Source organism: Trichechus manatus, unplaced genomic scaffold, assembly GCF_000243295.1.
Source record: "Trichechus manatus latirostris isolate Lorelei unplaced genomic scaffold, TriManLat1.0 scaffold00103, whole genome shotgun sequence".
In the NCBI taxonomy this organism is placed as follows: domain Eukaryota; kingdom Metazoa; phylum Chordata; class Mammalia; order Sirenia; family Trichechidae; genus Trichechus; species Trichechus manatus.
This window is the reverse complement of record NW_004444039.1, coordinates 959,775-969,420: the sequence shown is the minus strand read 5'-3', so window position 1 is coordinate 969,420 and position 9,646 is coordinate 959,775. Positions and strand designations below refer to the sequence as shown.

The 9,646-nt window shown below is 40.0% G+C and overlaps 1 non-coding gene across 1 annotated transcript; it reads left to right on the top strand.

Moving 5' to 3' along the window:
• The first annotated feature begins 8,564 nt into the window (after positions 1-8,564).
• On the top strand, positions 8,565-8,635 carry TRNAE-CUC (transfer RNA glutamic acid (anticodon CUC)). Its single transcript has one exon. It is a non-coding gene; the product is annotated as a tRNA-Glu (tRNA).
• The last annotated feature ends 1,011 nt before the right edge of the window (positions 8,636-9,646 follow it).

The following is a 9,646-nucleotide window of genomic DNA, read 5'->3' as shown; positions in this document are numbered from 1 at the left end:
GCAAATGAGGGTCCCAAAAGCTTGACTCTATCCACGTTATTAAGACAGACTCTACTTTGCGGAAGCAGCTCTTCCCTAGTCATATTTTGAATGTTTTCCAACCTGAAGAGCTCATCTTCTGGCACTATATCAGACTATGTTCCACTGCTATTCATAAGGTTTTCATGGCCAGTTTTTTTCCAAAGTAGACTGTCAGATACCTTCTTTCTGTTCTGTCTTAATCTGGAAGTGCCACTGAAACTTGTCCACCATGGTTGACACTGCTGGCAATTGAAATACTGGTGGCATAGCTACCACAGCAACATGGAAGCCACCACAGTATGACAAACTGACAGACGGGTGGTGGGTTAGTCTCTTAGGACCACTTTCTTAATGTAGCATTGACCCTATGTCCCATTCAAACAGTTCTTAGTATTTTTAGTAGCTCTATTTAAAGCAAGGGGGCCGTGGTGGTTGAGTGGTAGAATTCTTGCCTTCCACGTATGAGACCCGAGTTTGATTCCCGGCCAATGTACCTCATGCACAGCCACTTACCTTTTGTCAGTGGAGGCTTGCCTGTTGCTGTGATGCTGAACAGGTTTCGGTAGAGCTTCCAAAGTAAGAAGGACTAGAAAGCAGGGCCTGGTGAGCTACTTCTGAAAATCAGCCCATGAAAACCTTATGGATCACAGTGATCTGATCTACAGCTAGACCAGGCAGCAGGACCAGGCAACATTTTGTTCTGTTATGCGTGGAGTCAGGATGAGTTGAGGGCCAACTCACCGGCAGCTAATAACAACAAAAAAATTAAAGCAGAGAAGACGGAGAAAGGTTTGCCTCACCAAGAGACAGTTTTTGTTTTGTTCTAGAGAACAGCCTGAAATGGATTCCATTCATTTCGCATCTATGGGGTAAATTTGACTTTGATGTTACGTATGCAGCTTCCAGTAAGAAAAGTAAATTCAGGGTCTGTGCTGAGAGGAAATACTGTGTATAAATCTGGGACTGTCTCACATAAAAGCAGAAATGTGGTGTATGATGCTGGCAGCAGACTGGAGAGTGCATACCTGCAGAAGATGATGACTGGGGCTGACTACTTAGGTCTAACAGGACAGGCGTGGTTGAATGACTCAGCTACTCTCACCCACCCCAGCTAACTGCCTCATATGTGGCATAAACTGGAACTTTCCGGTCTTTGTCCACTTGTTATGTAGACTAGTTATTATTAATTGGCCCCCCATGGGTATTCACACCCTATGTGACTAACATAGCTGTACTCTGTTAGATAAAAGGTAAGTTAATCATTGCCTTCAGATGAAACAAATTTTGCTGGAAGCGAAAACAAAACTTTTCAACCATCCCAGCATAAAAGCCAAAGTCCTTACAAAGCCCTACAAAATGGATTACACTCTTCCTGGCTCACTGCATCCTGGCAAACATAACCCCCTTGCTGTTTCTTGAACACCCCAGGCACACTCCATCTTCAATTTGTACCAGTTGTTCTCTCTGCTTGGAACATTTTCTCCCTGTACCTACCTGGCTTACTTTTTCACTTCCTTCAATTCTCTGCCCAAATGTAACCTCAGTGAGGCCTACCCAGACTCCTCCCCCTCCATTTAAAATTGCAGTCCCTTCTTCAGCACTTCTGATCCTCTCACCTCTACTGAAAATAGTAATTTATTCACACTGCTCTCCATAATCTGCCCTAATGTTTCCTCAGGGCACGTTCCATATTCTCAAAAAGTATTTAACTTACTTATTCATTATGGTCATTTGAAATTGTCTCTCTTATCCCCACTAGAATTTAAGCTGTACAAGAGCAAGGATGTTTGCTCATTTTGTTCACTGATAAATCTCAGGAACCTAGACTGGTACCCAAAACAGAGTAGTTAGTTCATATATATTTGTTGCATGAATAAATAAGTGAATGAATGATTGAGCCTGTTGGAGCATTGGTGAAGAATTAGGTACCTAGAAAACTAAGCAATTAAAAAAAATGAGACAATCACTACTACCTTTAGGAAAAATCCAAAAAGTTGTCTGAGAAAAGAAACATAATCTTGGCTCAGAAGTGAATAATCTTTATGGTAATAAAAATAATACAAATGTTGAATATTTATTAAATAAACATTTTTTGTATCTTGAAAAAATGAGAGGAGAAGATGATGATATAGAAAGCAAAATCCTGACGAATTATAATAAAACCAAAAAAACCAAACCCATTGCCATCGAGTCGATTCCAACTCATAGCGACCCTGTAGACAAGAGTAGAACTGCTCCATAGGGTTTCCAAGGAGCGCCTGGTAAATTCGAACCTTTTGGTTAGCAGCCAAGCTCTTAAGCACTATGCCACATGGGTTTCCAAATTATAATAGTTAATAAATAATATCTAAAATTGATTAATAGAGAAGTAACAGAGGAAGTATGTTATTTAGAAATATGAATGCAAATACTAGAAGATACAGTGAACAGAGATGGAAGTGTTGTCTCCAAGGGGTGGAGAATAGTGGGCTTGGGGACTGATATTTTTCATTAGAAAACATATTACCACTCGACTATATATATATTACCTTGATAAAAATTTAAAAAATTTTTAAATATTTCTGCTAATTAGCTTTTTCAGAAAATATTATATTTCTCGCCAAATTCTTTTTAACTTTTCTCCTTGAAGAATACTTTTAGGTAATTATTACTACTAATTCTAGAAAGTATAAAATTAGATATTATGAAGTATTAAAATCACTAAGTTAGTAAAAAAAAAATTATTAAAGTAGTTTTAAATACAATTCATAGAGAATGCTGAAATATTTTCAATATGGTTATATATTTAGATTTATAAAATTATTTATGAAAAATGTTTCAATTTGTTATTATTAGTAGCGATACAACTTAACATCCAAGAAAAGGGAAGCAAATTAAAGAAAAATAAATCTGAGTCCAAAAAAAAGAGGATTGTTTTTTGCCTGGAAGTTACTTCATTTAGGTTAGTCAATGACTCTAGGCCTTATGAGTGAACTTTATTTAAAACAAAACAAATAACCACAATGAAACAAAAGTCACTACACACAAACATACACACTACATTGTTAGCTGCTGTCAGTCAAGTCAGCTCTGACATATGCATGGCAACCCTATGTAGGACAGACGAAACCCTGCCTGGTCCTATATTGGACAATATTCTGTTGTGATTCATAGAGTTTTCATTGGCTAATTTTAGAAAGTAGATCGCCAGGCATTTCTTCCTAGTCTGTCTTAGTCTGGAAGCTCCCCTGAAAGCTGTACCTCATGACTGACCCTGCTGGTATTTGAAATACCAGCAGCATAGCTTCCGGTATCACAGCAACACACAAACCACCAGAGAACAACAAACTGACAGATGGGTGGTGAACACATATATACATAAACATAAGTATAAATATTATATGCTATAATTTATAATTGTAAATATATGTTTATAATTTTATATACATATATATCAATTCTTTCTCGATTGTATTGATTTCAAACACAGAAAGCTTAGACTCAGATTCCATCAGCCAGAGAATGTCTCCATGTACCCTGAAAAGACCTTGAGACAGTTATCCAGAACTTGTGATTATCAAGTATACCTTGGAAGTTCTTTCAGAACCATGGGCCATTTAACAAATAGCATATTATGATCAACTGAATCATTTTAATGATTATTGAGCTCGTGTTAGTGACCTTCAAAGGAACACGATATATTTATCTGTCTATAATCATCTCTTTATATATATGTGAAGGAGCCCTGGTAGTGCAGTGGTTAAGCTCTCAGCTGCTAACCAGAAGGTTTGCAGTTCAAACCCACCAGCTGCTCCACAGACGAAAGATGCAGCGGTCTGCTGCCTTAAAGATTTACAGCCTTGGAAACCCTATGGGGCAGTTCTGCTTTGTCCGATAGGGTCGATATGAATCAGAATCGACTCCATGGCAAAGGATTTTATATACGTGCGTGGAGATTGAATCACTTCTAAATATTAGTATAAACACACACACTTTTGTATGTGTAGATGTGTGGACGTTAGTGCATAAATGGATACATATGTGTATATATAGATACTTGTACATGAGTGTACAATTACTTTTAGCTGTTGTCTAGAAATAGGTTGGCATGTAATGTAACAACTTTTAATTCAGTCGACTTATGAACATGATTAGTAGATATATATAGCAGGGAATGTAAATTATTTAACATAATAAATTATTTATGATAATTTCAATAGGTAATTACACTTTGTTATAAAATTAACATTTTTAATTTTTACCTTAAAAAGTATTATGAGGGGTTTCAAATATAGCCATCTACTTACTCCTGTCATATCAGTCATTACCCAGTATTGTAATTGCCTGCTTCCCCAGTGCCTGACTCATAGCTGTCATTCAATTTGTGAAAAGGAAGAAAAGAAGGAAGGAAGGAAAGAAGGAAGGGAGGAAAGAAGGCAGGCAGGCAGGCACTAGGGAGAGACGCCCAGAACAAATAATTTCACTATTGTGCTAAAATGAACTGAGGGTCACAATGGCTAATTTAATACATAAAGCAATGACCTAATTCTGTTATTTGAGCAACAAATCGTTTAGGGAGCAATAAATTGTTAGTAGGCAACCCAAGTGAGAAACTCATCACATTCTTCTGGAGACTTGCAGACTAATTTCTGCATGAAATAAATAATACATAGAAAATAAAATTAGGATGACCCAGGAAAGGGCATTGAAACAACCTCCAAAAGGGCTGTAAGAGAGTTCTGTGGGCACAATCTAAAGTGTGACCTGAATTCAATGGAGCACTAACTGGTGAGCACTATGACATAAGGCAGACCAATCCGGTACAGAATAGACATCACACATTGAAAAAGGGCTGCTGAGCCCACGTAAGAGTTTTTAGTTACACTGTTGTATGCCTGGTTCCTACTTAGCACTACTGTGTTGTGATTGGACAGGACATGCCAAGAGTGACCTCCTCCAGAACTTCATATACACATGATGCATTCACTCTAAATCAGACAAGTGAGAAAGTCCACAGGAATCTTCTAAGGATTGGGGAGATAAAAGGATTTCCACACACCAAAGGAGGCATATCCTAGGGTTCAAAGACCATTTAGGCACTGATCAAAGACCCAGGCAAAGTGTCTGGGCTACTATAAGTCAGGAACCTGGAAGACATGCTGTCTAAGAGCAAAGAGAACCAACAGCAACTAAATGTGATCCTGAGCTGAAGCATCCTGATGTTTCTATGTATTTTCCCATGGTCCTAATGATGGGTAAGACGAACCCTGTCAGTGGAGGTAAAGAGGACCAGTTGGCCAGTTTAAGGAGTAAGAGCACTAGGAAGAAGCTCTTCTGAAAACTGGATAGTCAAGATTATCTTCCAAGGTGAAGGAAGGCAGAACTGTAGAAACAAGGGGAAATTGAGCTGCTTTTGTAGGTTTGTAGATATTTTTCAGTCTAATTTTTCCACCCAGGACAATGAGGAAATAGACATTTCCATAGTTGTAGAGAAGCTGTCCCAGGCCTAAAATACCAATTCTTCATGACAATTCTCTTACTTTGCATTTGATCCAGCATTTAGACTTCTGGAAAATAGATCATGCAGTTTTCTCTCCTATTAATAGGAGATCAGCATTTACTGTAGTCCTTCTATTCTTTAAGATGTACGATAGTACCTCATTAGGGTGCAGGTCAAATCCCATTGCAACAAATTCTGAGAGAATGTTGCTTGAAATAAAAGGGCCATTGGCTGAAAATCAGGAATCTTATTATTATAACAGCATTTATTGTAATGTTATTTGACCTATGTTAATGCTGGGGATTAGGGAGGGAAAGCCTTAAAAGATGATTTTTTTTTAATGCCATAGTTTGTCATATGTGGCTAGATTTAACTTTATTCTTCAGGCATCTGGGACTGGCACTTTGGCCGGGGGTCAGATTTTCTTCCCAATTTCTCAGGCACTACTGACTCCAAGCTGGAGTATTTGGGTTGCAAATATTGCAAGGGAATGCTTAAACACAAACAAAATGTCTCACCAATTAAATGTCAGAGTATAGTTTGCTTCCTGAAACTCAGAGAGAGGAGCCAGAGGCTTGGGCTCCATGCCCAGCTCTTTCAATGACATTGGGAGTGACCTTGGGGGAAATGATTTAACTGTTTCTTGCCCTTTGTGCTGTTACTCTTGGAAGCATTGCAAACACACCCCTGAGGTCTGAAGATTCTTTGCAGATTTTTGACCAGTGATGGGTTGCATGAAGTTCTTCTCCCTTTCCTGCATTCACTTGTCACATGAGCACATGTGGATCCCTGTGAACAAATGTTAACAAGGAAGTTCTGGTATCGGTGGCATCCATGACAACATCATCTTCCAGAAGGAAAAATGATGAGTGAACATAATGTATTTTTAAGCAAATAATGCACACCTTCTGTGTTTGCTAACTGTGCCCTCCTCTCAGGAGGTATTTTCATATGCACCACCATGTCAATTTTTTTTACATGTTGCTGTAAAAAAAAAAAATTAGCATAATTGCACTTACAAAAATACATTACAGGGGCTTTGTTGGCAAACAAACATAGAAGGTGCACGTGATTTGGGTTAAACTATGTAGACAATGTTTTTTCTTATACGTATCATGTTCAACCAATTTGCAAGAAAGTTTATTTTTCCTGTAAGGCAAGCCAAGCATGCCTATGGTATATAACAAACGCCATTTCTCCATCTCCTGCAGTGTAGTGAATTGGGTGGGAATTTGGACAAGAGCTGGACTGACTGTGTAAACTTATTTTGGCAAGTTACTTAATTTCTCTGTGCCTCAGTTTCTTCTTCGGTAAAACTGTAGCTATCTCATGGGCTTGTTGGGAGAATAAATTAGTTCATACATTTAAAGTACTTGGAACAGTGCCTGGCACTTAGTAAACATTTGATAAATGTTAGCCCCATTGCTGCTGTTCTTGTTGTCATCCATATGACTAGCCTGAGGAAAGTGTACACTCTGCTAAATTTAGAAAACAGGGAGGAATAGGTTGTCTGAGCTGTAATGAATAAGAAAGTCAGTTACAAGAAAGAAAAACATTGCTTTGATTCAGACGCTGGGAAGAGGCTGTAGATCTTGATCAATCAAAACAACAAGAGTGTGGAGGTATGGTTAGATGCCCTCCAGGAATCATATGGACAACATTAAATATATTCTATTTTATCAGTTTGTCGTATCATGGTGGCTTGCATGTTGCTGTGATGCTGGAAGATATGCTACCAGTATTTCAAATACCAGCAGGGTCACCCATGGTAGGCAGGTTTCAGCAGAGCTTCCAGACCAATATAGACTAGGAAGAGAGATGGTGATTTTCTTCTGAAAATTAGCCAATGAAAGCCCTATGGATCACAACAAAACATTGTCTGACTCACTTGCTTTGGTCATATCATCAGGAGGGATAAAGCACTAGAGAAGGACATCATGTTTGGTGAAGTAGAGGGCCAGTGAGGGCAAGGGAGACCTTCGGTAAGATACGTTGGCACAACAGCTGCAATGACAGACTCAAACATGCTGGTGATTTTGAGGAAGATGCAGGACGGGACATTTCTTTCTGTTGTGCATGAGGTCATCATGAGTCAGAGTCGACCTGACAGCAGCTAACAACAACAACAAACATTTTACAATATTACCTAATTTTGTAAGCAAGGAAGCAAGTGTCTCCTGCTGAACTAAAAGCAGGAAACTCCGCTTAGACAGGGAAAGAAGGTGTAATACAGATCAGGGCTGCAGCCAAGCCAAGCAAGTGTCTTAGATGCAGTGCACCAGCCCAAGGCCATCAGGCATCCTGCTGCTGTGTCTAGGGTAAGACGCAAAAGCCAAATGTGCTTTGTGCTCCAATAAGGTCAGGAATGGTTGTAGTGGCTTTTCCCCTCAGTGCAGCCGCTTTTACCTTTTCATTAGGACTAACCAGCACCTCCTTAGACAAGTGCTCAGACTCAGTGTCAGATCTGCCACAGCATAACCCATCACCCTAAAGATTCCTGTTCGTGACTAGCCCTGTTCATGTCCCAAGAAATGCTTCTCAACGTCTTTTCCTCTGTCCTTGACCCAACAGGTGACTGTATGTCAATATCGTCAATTTCCAGATTATTGTTCCACTGCTGTCAACAGAGATAAATACCAATTCAAAGTATAAGAAACATTTAAGTGGAAACCCTGGTGGCATAGTAGTTAAGTGCTACAACTGTTAACCAAAAGGTCGGCAGTTTGAATCCACCAGGTGCTCCTTGGAAACTGTGTGGGGCAGTTCTACTCTGCCCTATAGGGTGACTATGAGTTGGGATTGACTCGACAGCACTGGGTTTGGTTCATCAGTTGGAAGAGAGATAAGCTTGTCAAATCCTTCTGTTCTTGTACAACAGAGTGTTGTTTCCCAGTGTTGCTCAGCATCCATTTTCTTGCTTCTCTTCTTGTCCCAAATTTTGGTGCTAGAGGCACTCGGGAATTAGCAATAGTTGAACGTAGTGGCTAAGAGACATTTTGCTACATTAAACAACTCATATTGCTTTTAAATTTAAATATACGTAGGTCTAGATATAACCTATGGGGCATTGGTGGTTCAATGGTAGAATTCTCACCTCTCATGTGGGAGACCTGTGTTCGATTCCCAGCCAATACACCTCATGCATAGCCACCATCCGTCTGTCAGTGGAGGCCTGGGTGTTGCTATGATGCTGAACAGGTTTCAGTGGAACTTCCAGACTAAAGCAAACTAGGAAGAAAGGCATAGAGATCTACTTTTGAAAATCAGCCAATGAAAACCTTACGGATCCCAAGAGAACATTGTCTGACCTGCAAGCAATTATGCAGATAGCACAGAACCGGGCAATGTTTCATTCCATTGTGTGTGGGGTTGCCATGAGTTGGGGCCAAGTCAACAGCAGCTAACAGGAACATAATCTAACCTGACTGGCACCAATTCTTTATGTTGGCAACTAGGTAGCTATTGAAAGCTACAATTATGAATACTTTTATAAATGACTCAATTTAAAATGACAATTTTATTTAAATAACTTTTATTAAAATTTCTGACATTCATTATTTGTACTTTTCTTTTTAATTTTCATATATAATTTTAGAGGTGGGGCCAAGATGGCAGAGTAGTCAGATGCTTTCAGTGGACCCTCTTACAACAAAGACCCAAAAAAAAAGTGAATTGATTATATATGACAATTTAGGAGCCCTGAACATCAAAGGCAAAGTTGAGGAACCAGACTGAGTGGCAGGGGGAGAGAGAGACAGTTCGGAAGCAGCGAGGAGTTGCCAGACCTGACCTGGCAAGAGCCTGAGTCCTTCAGGCTGGATCAGCTCAGGGGTGACCAGTGAGGCAGGCAAGTCACTGGGCTTAGGAGGCACATTCCGCACCAAGAGAGACCCAGAGGCAGAGAGTCTACTCGGCCACCCAGAACCAGTGAGAAGCAGCCCTTGACCGGCAAAAGATAAGTAATGGCGACCGGCCTACTGTGTGGATGAAAAAAAACCCCCTTAGGGAAAAACCTCTCTCCCATTTACCTCCTGCACCCTGCTCTGCACTGGATCCTGGACTGGCTTCAGCAACTGCCAAGTCCCCTGGGCCAGAAGTAGGATCTGTCACATGCCCTGAGCCATTCTCCTGGCCTTGGAGAGTGAA